We start from the raw sequence: 14,626 nt of genomic DNA, 5'->3' as shown, positions 1-14,626 counted from the left end.
GTCCAGGCTCATGTCATCCTCCTAGAAGCCAGCAACTTCCTAGGATTCCTACTGCTGCCCAGATGGTCATACCGTTGGTTTAAAGGTGCAAAATCCCACCTTCTGGCTCTTGTGTGTCCTGCCCTGTAGGTAGACCAAATGGCAAGAGGCCACTTGGAAGGCTCTCCTGGCAAAATTCCTATCAAAACTCCTACAAAAATTGCTGCTGTGTTTCAGAACTCCACAGTTTTCTCCCTTCGACTAGGCATTTATTCCAACAGGAGGTAAATTATCCCTGGAAGAAAGATAGAGATAAAGTTGGCAGGCAGAGACATTTGTATTAAATGTTTCAGATGTTTTTTTTTTAATTTTGGCAGCTAGCTACAAGCCTGGCTTGAGAAAGGGGAAGATAAAATTCATCTAAATTCTAGATTTTAGAATAATGATTCTCAAGGTGCGCGGGGAGGATGGTTTACATTGTCTCCTGAAAGGCATTTTGGAAATTATGGGGAGTCATTGATTGTGGACCATGGTCCAGGGATGCTAGCCTACCTGTGATTAAGGGATGGTTCGATACAACATATACTAACCCCACAGGAACTTGAATGTCCTGAGAACGTTAATGCTGCTGGGAAAAAACAAAACAGAACTGCTTTCAATTATCTCAGTGAACGACTTATGTTTTCTTTTACATTAAAAAAAAGCATTTGTGTATGACTTTAATATTTACTCAAATTTCCAGGAATGCAACTACTACACAAATTGAAGAACTATCTATCATACATTTTGTTTGGATTTTACCAAGTTGGTCATGATTTGGAAAAACAACACAACTATCCATCTGCATTTGTATCTGTAGTTTTCCAAGTGATTCTACAAAAATATTCAAGTGCCTGACAGGTGACTTCATTATGTCTTCTAGTGCAGTCAAGCCCTACTGCACATACTGAAATGTAGAGAGAAAACCTCCCTACAATTAAAAATTACATATGTAATATAATACACTAATGGAAATACAAAAGATCAATACAAAGATAGTTAGTTATATTAAATTTTCATTTGGAAATAGTCAACGATGTATAGCAAAGTACTTTGGAAATGACTGTTGGATCTGATAGAGGTGAGACCCACAGATCTGGAGCAAGCTGTTCTGATGACTGAGGGTACCACCTTGGAGGATGTCCGCTGGCGGAAAATCCCTCTTTGGGGGAAATTACCGTGAAAAAAGCCACATGAAGTGAACAAGAAGGAAGCTTAGGTGTCATACACACTAGGCCTTATTTTTTATTGATAATACTATTTTTCTTTGAGCTGCCAACTCCTTGCATCTCCCTTTAGCATCTGGCATGTCATAGATACCAGTGAATGTCAGAAAGAGTCACTCAACAAAAATCCCCTTTAATAAATTAAAGATACTACCATTTATTTCTTGAAACGCTGATCAGATAAGCAACAGTGATTTATAACTTCCATGCAAAGAGATCGTGTAATATTTTTATCACATTTTGTAACTTTGGTGAGTGTTACTTCCTATAAGACTTCAAATCCAAATTTGTAGTGTGAGTAGCCTGGTGAAAGGTTGTCGGGACAAAGTGATGGTTTCAAGGGGCCCAAATAAATCAGAAGCAGATGTGTTTTGTTATGGACATTATATTTTCACTTCTTGACAAGTTAGGGAACATCTTGGGCATTTTTTGTATATCCTCAGTGGAATGATATAGATCAACAAATCATCTGGAAACAGAGCTCCTTTATTAAAAAGGAAACTTTTTTTTTTTTTTACCCTAAGCCCCACTCCCTTCTCCTGACACATTCCTGTTCATACTTTAAATCTCAAGCCTCGCCAGACACCCAAAGTCAGGGATAGGAGTCCTTCATCAGCTCCCATAACAACTAACACATTGTCACAAAAGATACAAGGGTGATTGTTTAATTACTTCTTCGACTTTCCAACTAGACTCCATGCTCTGAGTGGGCAGGGATAAAAGCTTATTCATTGTTGTTTCTCATACCAAGCACACAGTAGGTCATCAGTGCTTAGTCAGTCATTCAATGAGTTAAGTAAGTACTTAGCATGCTGCCAAATGGCAATGTTGGCTTCTGCATTGCCCCACTGAGCAACCAAAAAGTACAGGATGCACCTGTAAGCCTGATTCCCATTGAACACCATCGGACTCAAGTTCTGTGCTTTCTACACCTCCTCCTCCAGCCCCCCAAATTCTTCTGTTGCGTCTATCAACTTCACCCCCAATTAAGCTGGAGTTTGGAAGTGTGGGAAGCTCTGTTCTTAGTCATTTGTTTGATCATTCAGTTAAGTTGTGTTAACATTTTAACGTGCTGAGCCTCGCCTCCAGAGTTTCTAATTCAGGAGTTCTGGGAGGATGGGTGACAAGAATCTGCATTTCTAACAAGTCCTCAAGTGATGCTGGTATTGGTGATCAGGGGACCACACTTTGAGAATCAGTGGCTGCGTGAGAAGTTTCAGCCACTGTTATCCTCACACCAGGTGTTTAAAGACATCTCCAGTTTTGAATTTGAAAAATGTGTCCCTTGTTGTAAAACAGCTGTGGATATCAAAATGTAGGTAGAGAGATCGTGGGGTACCAAAAGGCTCCTGAATATTTTCCAAACTCCTTAGGATAAACCTGGTTCTGGCTTTTTGGTTAGGCTAGGGAAAGGGAAAAGAGAATCAGAAGGCCAGTTCCCATGGAGCAGCCATGCTGAGGCCTGGCAGGATAAATGATGATGGGCTAGTCTAGGATCTGAGGGCTCAGTCATCTTTGTGTATATCTGCCCACAGCAACCACATCCACCTCTTAGCTCTGCTTGAATGAGGACTTCACAATTCTAACAGCCTTAGCTGAATCTGAAGATATCCCAGCACATCTGTATTTCAGTCTGTTCAGGCTGCTGTAACAAAATACTAGAGATTAGTTGACTTATAAAGAACAGACATTTAATTTCTCACAGTTCTGGTATCTGGGAAGTCCAAGATCAAGGCACTGGCATATTTGGTATGTGGTGAGCCCCTTCCTGGTTTGTAGATGGCTGTCTTCTTGCTGTAATGCCACATGGTGGAAGGGGGCAAGGGAGCTCTCTGGGACGTGTTTTATAAGAGCACTGACACTGTTGACAAAAGTTCCACCCTCATGACCTAATCGCTTCCCAACGGATCCTACCTCCAAACATCATCATATTGAGTGTTAGAATTTAATATATGAAACTGGCTGGGGTGAGGGAAGGACACAAGCATTCAGTCTTTAGCAATCTATTTTCCAAAACATTTGTTGTTTACTTCAAATTTAGTTAGCATTTATTCCTTATTACCTAATAGGGGCAAAGTTTCTGACAAGATGTGGAGTTGAAATATATATTTTTAGCTGTCTTGCAGTGTGTGTGCTTTTTCTTAAATAAGTGATCTCTAAAATTACTGATCCGATAGCTGTTTAACTCTTGCCATATTTGCCATATAAGCAGCTACTTAAAAAAAAAAAAAGTATGTCCTTTTCCTTTTGGAAAAAAGGGGAAAAATAGCATATTGGATATCCTTCTGCTTGAACCTCTTAGGTTCAGTGCTGGGGGGCCCTGCAAATGAAACTGACAAAAAGACAGATCAGCAGGAGAAAAATCATACACATTTTATTTGATGTTAATGTATTTATGTGGCATGGGAGGGTTTCATAAAAAAGAAGTGAAAAAATCCAAAGCAATGGTTAGACCTGAAATCTTGCATACCATTAGGTCAAAGAGCAATAAATGATAGAGATGTGACAAGACAAAAGAAAAGGATTTGGACTTCCATGGGCAGTATATTTGGGGACACTGAATATATGGCGGAAACTAATCAAAGATGAGGTTATTTCAATAAGGTTTGTTTATGCAGATTCAAGTTGGTGCCGTCTCTAGGGATGAGGGATCTCCTCTTCCTAGGAGGAAAGAGGAGGGAGGGCTTCTTCACGAAAAGAAGTTTAGGCCCTAATTTTAGGCAGAAAGGGAGGAGGTAGAGAGCTTTTCCTATGTCTGTTGTTTCTCAGTTGCCTGTAGCTCAAAATAATTCCTATGCCAAAGTTGCACATTTTAGGGTTGTGTGTTCTAACCTCTTTACTTTCTACAGTGTAAGCTCCCTTAAAAAAGGTAAGGATTTCCAGGATACTCATTCAAAACCCAATAGCTTCTTTCCCACACATGACAAGGCCCGAATAGTGGCCTAAAATAGGAAATATGTTGATCATTATTAAAATTAAGAATTATTTCCTACACACCTGAGTTTGGGGCCAACATCTACACCCCCTGCACACACAGGCTTAATAACTATTGGTTATAGTGTTGATATCATAGTTTCTTAAATTGTGACTTTTTTTTCTTTAATCACCAAAGTCTTATCATTAAGTATTCTTTGGAAGATAATCAACCAGCTGTTTTTTATTTATCGATGGAATGTTTTGGGCATTCAGACTATGTATAATGAACACCTGTGACTCCACCATTCTGCTTAAATCAAACATGTTACTACTTTTTGAACCCTTTGTGACTTTCTCCTGAATTTCATCCCACTCTCTGAAGTATATGAAACAATAAATGTTTTTTAATAACTACGTATATAAGCCCATAAAACAATCATTATTTTGCTTGTTTAAAGCTTTATATAAATAGCATATTGGATATCCTTTTGCAACTGGTTTTTTACCCGGCATCCTTTGAGACATGTTCATGTTGATATCCACAGTTCTAATTTACTAATATGTAAAACTGTACCACAACTTGCTTAGTATTTTTCCAATTTACAGCAATTTTGCTTAAATCTTTGCTTTTATAAGGAATACCCAATGCATATTTTTATAAACACTTCCTTGCATGCATGTGCAAAAGTGTATCTAGAATAGAAGCTCTAAATAATATTGCTGGCCTATAGGATTTGCATAACTTCAAATTTCTAGGTATTGTCAAATTGCTTTCCAAAGGGGTTGTTCCACCTTCACTCCTATTAGCAGTGTTTGACAGCTCCCACTGTTCTCTTGATAATTGTCAGTCTTTATACTTTTTGCTAATTTGATGGGTGTGAAACGGTATATTACTTTAAAAATAAATTTTCCTGATTGCTGGAGAGGCTGAGCATCTTTTCATGGTTTATTGGCAACTATGATGTCCTTTTCTGTATAACAGCTTGTTTGCATTGTTTGCCCATTTTTCTTTAGGCCGTCTTACTTTGAAAGAGCCTTCACTTTATCACTGTGTGTCACAAATGTCTTTCTCAGTCTGGAATTTTTTAATTTAATTTTGTTTTTTGCCATCTTAATATGTAGAAGTTTTTGTGCAGGCCAATTTTAGTGATTTCCATTGGCTTTTTGGTCTTATGTTTATGACCTAAGAGGTGGAGAATAATTTATATCCTACAATTTTTCTAAAAGTTTTACTTTTCATGATTAATGAATTAATAATTCATAATTAATAATAATAATTAATCTTTCTGAAATTGACTTGTTTATTGGTGTGAGATAGGGATCTAATTTGATTTTATTTTTTATGTGTAGAGAAGCATTTTTTTCTGGTAAGATTTACCAAGCAGTCCTTCCTCCCACTGATCTGTAATACCATGTCTGTCATGTTAGTTGTACAGAGATGTATGGAGTCTGGTGCTGGGCTCTGTTCTCTTATTTTAAAATGATGATAAATAAAGCAAACTGGTAAAGTGGCCCTCCTCACATCCACTTTCTTGTTGATCTCTAACATTTTGACCACAGGCAGTCCTTTGTTCTCCCATATAAATATAATATCAGTTAGGCAAGTGCACTTTTAAAACTAAAGAATTTTTAAAAACTAAATACTTGCACCTGTTTTATTCACCATTTGGGGCATATCCTAGCTAGAAGAAATGCGTTTGAGGCTTTAAAATTCCTGAGAACAACTATCCTGACACTTTCTGAAACGATTTCTGTGGTAGCTTTCAAGAATGTGGCTTGGCCAAAACCTTTGTTTTTCTAATCCTAGGGAAGATACAAACTCATCAGTTGTGTGGTGCTTCAAGTGATTTGCCCAAAGATCTCCCACTGAGATCTCCATGAACTTGCAGCTTGGATTACTTGGTGAGGTCACCGCATGCGGGTTTATGGGCAGATGGCCAACCTTTGACACAAGGCTGCAGTCAGATCTCTGGAACAAGTACATACACATAAGCCTCCTCCTTGTCTATAGCTTGAACCTCCGGTCTGTATCAGTTGGGAGAGACTCCAAAGAAGTATATATATCAAGTCAGCCTGGCTTGATGTTGTCAAATAATTAAGCTCCAGGTAAGTTTTAGGACAGACAGCCTTTGTAAAAAGCCTATTTCCATATGTAATTTTCTACTGCAATAAGCTTAAGTAAAAAGGCCCTATTTGCCTTATAAAATTCTAACTTTAGTATAATTTGCAGCTAAATCTAAAATGAGAAGAGAACTTAAAGACATGTAGGTCAGTAGTAGTTCCCAACCTTAACTGCTTTAGAATTTCCTGGGGAGTTTTTAAAACATGTCAATGCCCAGGCTGCATACTAAACTGCATTGCAATGAGAGACACAAGTGCCAGTATTTTTAAAGTGGATTGACTAATTTCATTGTGTAGCCAATGTTGAGAACTACTGACTTAGTTCAAATCTTTAGCACTTTAAGAAAATGAGACTTCAGGAGGTTAAGTGACTTGCAATTGTGTTCTAAATTTACAGCGTCTAATATGGTAGGCTTAGTCACATGTGGCTTTCTAAATTTAAATTTATTGGAGTGAAATAAAATTAAAAACTGAGTTCCTCAGACACACTAGCCACTTTTCAGGTCTGCAGTGCTCACATGTAGCTAGTAGCTACCACATGGGACAGCACAGATAACAAGTTTCCATCATCACAGAAAGCTCCCTTGATCATTGCTGTAACAAATCATTCCCATGGATTTTTAACATCGTTCTTTGAAGCATGGCAGACAATGATCTTGTACCTAGCTGTAAGTTGGATTTGATTTCTATCCAGTTATTTTGTTACTTTAGAAGCATTAAAAATATTATTACAGAATGATTAATATAATAGAATAATTTTTAAACAAGTTAACTCAACATTAGCATGTATATCTGTAAAGCACCTAATACCACAATAAAAGCAACAGCATCTCGGGCAAGTATAGAAAATGACTCAAATGTGAGATGCCTCACTCCGTCTCCACCCCTCAAATCAGTGGATAATGATACAGGAGGCCAATTTTTCCTTGCTTGACAAGGAAAGCACATGGAGGAAGAAAGAAGGGGGAGCTCCAGTTTCCCAGTGACTAATCCATTGGGCTCAGAGCCAACTCAAGTTTGTCTTAGGTACTGTCTTGTCCCAAGGAGAGCATAAAGGAAGTTGGTAAAGGACAATCTCCTCTTCCTTATATACTGGAAAAAAAAAATCATGAGAACTAACCTAGGTTCTATAACAGGATTTACTACTATCACTGTCTTTTTAAAAAATATTATAGGACAGATTTTTATCACAACTTGGCCTCTCATAGTGAACATGCCTTGGAACAGATTGCATAAAGCAGGTGTTGGTGTTAAAGAGATTCAGATCTATTTTGCTGGTTGTATTTTTGTCACTGCAAGCAACATCAACATTTTATTAACTTTGTTTTTTCAGTTGTGTTATGAAATTGAAACTTCATACCACTGTGCCAGAATACATTGTTCCTTGTCTTGTGGCTTAAATTTTGTGTTCCCAAGTGCATGAGATCAAGCCATGAGATAGTCCTGCCTAGGTCTGAACAGGAGGGGGCCAGAAAGCCAACAGCACAACAATAAGCCAACTTCAGTGATTGCAGGGTGCTAGGTACTGTTCAAAGCATGGCATGTAGATGACATCATTTAATTCTCACAACAACCCACAGTGAGGTAACTGCTATTATTATCCTCATTTTACCAATGAAGAACTTGAAAGGCCAAGAAGTTAAGTAATTTGCCCAAGTCCACACAGCTCATGAGTGGTAGACTTGAACTTCCAACCTTGGCAGTCTGACTCTAGATCCCAGCATTTTAACTGCTCTGCTCTACTATTAACATGTACATACTTCACGGTCATGTATTTGGCCTATGAAGGTCAAGATCAGAGACATTGGATTGGTCCACTGGAGTGGGCAAAAGAACCCCAGGGTGACCAGGTGCAGATGTGAGCTTGTGTGGCCTTTACCCCAGGTTTGTTGGGGGGACCCCTCATCTTGACTGTGAGTTATCCCTTCTACTCCCTGGCACTACACACCCATGTTGCTTTGCCAGGGCAACAGTGGTAGCTGTGACAAAAATTGTTACTGGAAACAAGGAAAGAGAAGGAGAGCAGCACAAAGTAAACAGCAGGAGCTGCAGATGCTCTCCCTAGGGCTTACACAATAGTCCCTGGTGTCTGGGCCCCAGACAGACTCTGGGGAGTAAGGTTTCCTGGCTCCAGGCCAGGGGCCGAGATGGACAGATAGCAGCATTAATTAGACCATTATATAAAACATCCCCTTTCTTAAGGCCATATTCCCTCCTTGGTAACCTTTACAAATCTCAACATGTTTCCTTATTTCATCCAGGAAGATAAACAAGAAAGACAGCCTGTCCAAGTGTTGCTAGTTTCCCAGTCTGAGGGAACCAGATTATTTTCTCCCCCAGACAGCAGCGCGCTGCTCCCCTCGGCAGCGAGGTGTTCCTTGGGTCTTTGAGACCCACTGTTTCTCTGCTTATTGTGCTCCAGACAAATACGACTCTCCCGCATTGCCTTGCTTTGAGCCCTTTGGACCTGCCCCACCCTCTGAAAGAGTCCATTTGTGTGTATACAGTAAACTTTATTATTTAGTGCAGTTTTAGGTTCACAGCAAAACTGAGCAGAAAGTATAGAGGTTTCACATAGGCCCCCTCCCCCCACACCCACCCAGCCTCCCCCATTATCAACTTCCGCATTGGACTGGTGCCTTTACTACAACTGATGAACCTACATGGACACATCATAATCACTCAAAGTCCATAGTTTACATAACCGTTTGCTTTTTATGGGTGTTGTCCATTTTATGGGTTTTGACAAATGTATTATGACCTGAATCCAACACTATAGTATCACTTAATTATTTTTTAAAAGGCATCATGTGTATACTTTGTTCCTGAGAGACCCCACCTGCTTTTTTTGATAACTCAGACATGGTGTCACGGTTTCTGGAAAGCTTGTAGACAGATTCTTGCTGTGAATTCACTCCCAAGGCCTTTGCACTTGGTCTGACAGTGAGTGACAGCACGGGAGGCTGGGGCTCCGAGACACTCCTCAGGCGGCCAGCCTCTGAGCCAGAATCCTGCAGTTGCCTTGGCAACAGCTGAAGTTTCCTGTCCTGGGCTGAAAAGCGTGATGGCTCTTCATTTGTGAAAAGTCTATTTTACACTCTCAATCTGCCTGGGGCATAGATATGCCAGGAATGGAACCCTCGAGAGTGGATTTCCTTTGTCTGATTTCGAAAAAGAGGGGAAGATATCTCCAAAAGGAAGTGAACAGGAGGCCTGCGCACATCTCATCCTGGGTACTGGGTTCAAATGTGCCAACATAGCCAGAATCTAAGCAGTCAAAGTGGTAAGCTTGCACAGGATTTTGTTTCAGATGCAGCAGGATTTTTTAGGCCATCACAGAGAGAAAGAAGTCAATTCCTTTTGCAGGGACTCCCTGTGCCATTAGTTGTATTTTTAAACCCTAACACAAAGAGTTTCTTTTTTAACTGAAAAAAAAAATTGGGAGGGGGTTAGGTTTATTTATTTATTTATTTTTTAATGGAGGTACTGGAGATTGAACCCAGGACCTCTTGCATGCTAAGCACATGCTCTATCATTGAGCTATACCTCCCCCCCCACAAGAGTTTTGAAAGAGGAAAAAGTTTAACATCCTTGAATGACTGTATATTTAATTATGCCTAATATATCTGAAGTCTTACTTAAAGAGCTCAGAGTACTCTCTGAATGTGGGCTTGTACTCATTGGGAACACTTAGGAAGCCCATCAGCCTTGAATTAGACAACAGACATTCTCTCCATTTCAGCTTTCTTCTCTAATTGATGCTTCTGTTTGAGCCCAAAGAGTTGCAATTTCCTTGATTGTCTCTCCAGACCATTGCTTATTGCAAAGCCCAAATGTCTGCTTATCCCAGTTACAGGTATGTAAATAGCATTTAATCTTCCTTCCTTTGAAAAGTAAAGTATGTGGTCTCAACAAACATCCGCCAGATTTTATTTCAGAACTTGGAAAATAACTGGATTTCCTGCAGCAACAAGATTCACATATTTCTACTCTCCTGTAACCTAAAATCACTAGGGGTGGCCACCCGCCCAAGTGGTTGCGTGCACCTGGGCAAGAATGGCTGGGCCGTAGTCAGACAGGGGAGAGCACTTGGTACTAAGTCGACCCAGGAGCCTCCCCTGACTAACATCCTGGTCAGATCAGACTGGTCCTGCCCATCCTTTGGTATCAAGGAGAACAAAGCACAAAGACTAAAAAGCAGATTTCATGCTTTTCCTCTCTTCCCTTAGCAGAGGGTGTCAGGGGCTGTAGCACAGTGGGGGAATAATGTCACAAGAGCCCCAGTTGGCAGCAACGAAAGGCTGTTGAAGCAGGTTAAGTGCCCAGGGAAATGTGATCATGTCTAGAGCAGACTCTGCTCACTGGCCTCACACCTCTGTCCTGGTCTGGGATGCGGAAACTTGTTATCTGTTATCTTCTGGGATGCTATACATAACAGATGCTTGAGAAAGGATTCAGTGCCACGAAGGATCCTACATGGAGGAAAGAACAGAGAAAATCTGATCCTTGCCTTTAAGGAACTTCCAAGATGGTTGAGGTGTGTTTGCCCTCAACACACACGCCATGATTGAAGCACAGGCAACAAGTTCTTCAGAGGGAGGTGTGACTAATTCTAGGGAAGACAGAGGGTAGACTCAGTGAGGAAAGCCTCACAGAGGTGATGTTCAAATTGGGATCTGAAGGAGAAGAGGAAATTGGGTTAAAAATAAGGGCAAGAGAGGCATTCTTCCCCAAAAGGACAGATCTGGCAAAGTCACAGAGACCTTGGGACATTTCTTAGGGAATATCAACTCTCGAGCTGTAAATAGGATAAGAATTTCATTACTGATGGGGCTAGAAACAGAAGATTCAGCTCAACTGGAAAGGCTTTGATTGCCCTAAAGCCAAAATGAAGAACTCAAATGCCTTCAGGAAATCAGGCAGAAAATAGAGTGCTGATGTGTTATAACATATAGGGAGCATTAGCAATGCCTAAGAAGAAAGAATTTAAATTTAAGAGCATCAAATGGGGGTGGGGACAGTATACCTCAAGCAGTAGAGTGCACGCGTAGCATGCATGAGGTCCTGGGTTCAATCCCCAGAACATCCTGTAAAAAAATTAACAAATAATCCTAATTACCCTCCCCCACCCCCCACCCCCCCAAAAGAACATCAAATCAGTCAAACAGAAATACCTCCACAGACAGTACAGTTTTCTTCCTTGGCCATTCATACGGGGGAACGGGCCCCAGGAGAATTGGGAACCCCCATTTGTAGAATACAGATCGGTCAGCAAGAGACACCATATCTAAGCTACCAAGAGCACATCTGAAGAGTGGATGTCATTCAGGCAGCCCCACAGCAGATGCTAAGACTGGGAGGTGCCCACTGAATGCTCAGTGCCTTCAAGATCCCAGGAAACAAGACCCTAAACTTTAGATCCTCCTTCATGATAGCTTTTTCCATCATCTATTTTCTTTTTTAAGGCCAAAAGGAAAAATTAAGAAGCTCATATTTGAGTTTTATTCCCTAGTCCTTAAACCCCATGCTGTACATTTCTATTTACGTATGAATAAACCAGGCCTTGCCCATCCACGCAAGAGGTTTTTCTGTCCACCTACAGTGTCTGTCAGGGAGTCCCTGAAAGAGCACCCGAGTCTCAGGTAAGACTTAAATCCACCTGGACACAGGTTCTGCAGCCATATGTGTCCTCTGCAGGGCTCAGCACGGAGCAGGCCCCACACGTTTGCTGAACCACTGGGAACAGCGTGCTGAGCCTCGCTGGACTGGAGCTCTGTGCTGCGTGGCAAGTGCATTTTGGGCTGAATGCCTCGGTATTCTTCATGGTTTGATTAGAAACCTCTTGATGCCACCTTGGAAGAGGGAAAGGGGATAAAGGGTTTACTGTGAACAGTACTGATACTCACGCTAGATATTTTATATTCTATTTTTTACACTTATTCCTTGCCATCTTACAATGTAAGATTATTTTTTTTTCCACTCTATGGGGAAGGAAATTGAAGTTCAGTTAGCTTCCCTGTGATCACAAGCTATTGTACCTTTGTGGGTCTGATTCCAAAATCTTAACTCAAGAGGAAAAAGAAAACCCATTCCCTGCTGAGAAGGAATGTATTGACCTGGCCTACCTGGTGGGTGCTGTTCAGAGAAAATTCTCAGGCTGGCCTTCTTTTTTTCCCCCCACAAATCAGGCTCTTACAAGTTTGGTAAGTGAATAGACCAGATTACAAACCTCTGATAAAATCAAATTTCTGAACCTGCAAAATAAGATGTGATGGAAAGAAAAATTATCCTGCCCTATAGTCACCTGACTGGGACACATCCTCCCTGAGAGGCTCAGCCCCAAACGTGTGACCACCTTTACCATATAGCACACCCACATACCCCAAAACAAAATTTCAGAAGCATCTCCTTGAAAACTCTTCTTTACTAATGGATGGCAGCTTTCAAAGGGCAGCCCCTCAGCAGAGCTCACAGGGAGCCATCCTGCCAGGCTGCATCCGTCATCCAGGTAACACTCAGAACTTGGTTCCTCAAGACTCCATCAGCATTTTGTCCTAACCCACAGCTGCTAGTTAGCACAGAAAAATGTGCTCAGAGTGAGTCTACAAATGTGGTGAGTCTCTGAACAGCACCAAGTGGCCCTTGATTGGCAAGAAAATCTCAAGCTAATTGGGGAGAAATAAATGAAAGTTTCTCAGGCAGAGAAGGAGAAAAAATAATCAATAAGGAAAATTCACTAATCTGGATAAAGTTAAGCAGCAGATTTGAGATAAAAGAAGGACTAAAGAAATAACCAAAAACCAAATAGGTTTATTTCATGCCTTTCCATTTTTATGGGCTTCTATACTGCAACACCTAGTAGACTAAGGATGAGCAAGGCAAGAAAGAAAAAAACCTTTGAGAAAGAGGAGTTTAAGAGAGCCCTCCCATCCCCTACTCTACTCACTTTTTTGCAAAGCCTGACTTTTTGTAGAAAGAGGGGATCTTAAATTCTACAGTAAAAATCCTGAGAGAGACAAAGATAAGTGGCCCAACCAAGACCTAGTAGGAAAGGTCTCTGGGTCTGTAATTCCAAGTTCTGTGACTTCCTCAAACCCAAATCAGAGGATGTCCCTCAAATGCATGACTATCTCAATATTAAGGATGATGTATATTCTATCTGACATGGAAGGATATTCATAATTTTGAGTAAAAAGGTAGGTTATAAATTATCTTTCTGGTAAAATAGACATAGCATAAAATTTACCATTTTAACCATTTTTAAAACATTTTTTATTTATAATCATTTTACAATGTTGTGTCAAATTCCAGTGTAGAGCACAATTTTTCAGTTATACATGAACATATATATATTCATTGTCACTTTTTTTCTCTGTGATCTACCATAAGATCTCGGTATATTTCCCTGTGCTATACAGTATAATCTTGTTTATCTATTCTACAATTTTGAAATCCCAGTCTATCCCTTCCCACCATCTGCCCCCTTGGCAACCACAAGTTTGTATTTTATGTCTATGAGTCTATTTCTGTTTTGTATTTATGCTTTATTTGTTTGTTTGTTTGTTTTTTAGATTCCACATATGAGCGATCTCATATGGTACTTTTCTTTTTCTGTGTGGCTTACTTCACTTAGAATGACATTCTCCAGGAGCATCCATGTTGCTGCAAATGGCGTTATGTTGTCAGTTTTTATAGCTGAGTAGTATTCCATTGTATAAATATACCACATCCTCTTTATCCAGTCGTCTGTTGATGGACATTTAGGCTGTTTCCATGTCTTGTCTATTGTAAATAGTGCTGCTATGAATATTGGGGTGCAGGTGTCATTTTGAAGTAGGGTTCCTTCTAGATATATGCCCAGGACATTTTAACCATTTTTAAGTGTGCAGTTCAGCAACGTTCCCCACTCTCCTTCTTCAGAACTTTTTCATCATTCTCATCTGAAACTCTGTATCCATTAAACAATAACTCCCCTTTCCCCCTCCCCCAGCCCCTGGTAACCAGTATTCTACTTTCTGTCTCTGTGATCTCATGTAAGTGGAATCATACAATATTTGTTCTTTGTGTTTGGATTCTTTGATTTAGTTTAATGTCTTCAAGGTTAACCCATGCTGTAGCATGTATCAGAATTTCATTCCTTTTTAACGTTGATAATGTTCCATTGTATGTACACACCATATTTTGTTTATCCATTCATCTGTTGATGGACATTTGGGTTGTTTCTACTGATAGGCTGTTGTGAATAATGCTGCTATAAACATGGGTGTACAAATATCTGTTTGAGTTCTTGCTTTTAATTCCTTTGGGTATATACCTAGAAGTAAAATTGTTAGCTCATGCTAATT

General features: G+C 40.1%; 1 long non-coding RNA gene across 8 annotated transcripts in view; it reads left to right on the top strand.

The window, feature by feature from the left end:
* Window positions 1-14,626, top strand: part of LOC123620045 (uncharacterized) — a 137,744-nt gene that overhangs the window by 95,349 nt on the left and 27,769 nt on the right. Inside the window, exon 7 of one of the 8 annotated variants that reach the window (XR_012504182.1) lies at window positions 5,968-7,865. The exons of the other annotated variants lie outside the window; for them this stretch is intronic. This is a non-coding gene — a long non-coding RNA (uncharacterized LOC123620045). Of the gene's footprint in view, window positions 1-5,967; window positions 7,866-14,626 lie in introns of those variants that run through there. 8 annotated transcript variants of the gene reach the window in all.

This window comes from Camelus bactrianus, chromosome 3, assembly GCF_048773025.1.
Source record: "Camelus bactrianus isolate YW-2024 breed Bactrian camel chromosome 3, ASM4877302v1, whole genome shotgun sequence".
Classification (NCBI taxonomy): domain Eukaryota; kingdom Metazoa; phylum Chordata; class Mammalia; order Artiodactyla; family Camelidae; genus Camelus; species Camelus bactrianus.
This window is presented reverse-complemented; position numbering and strand designations above follow the sequence as displayed.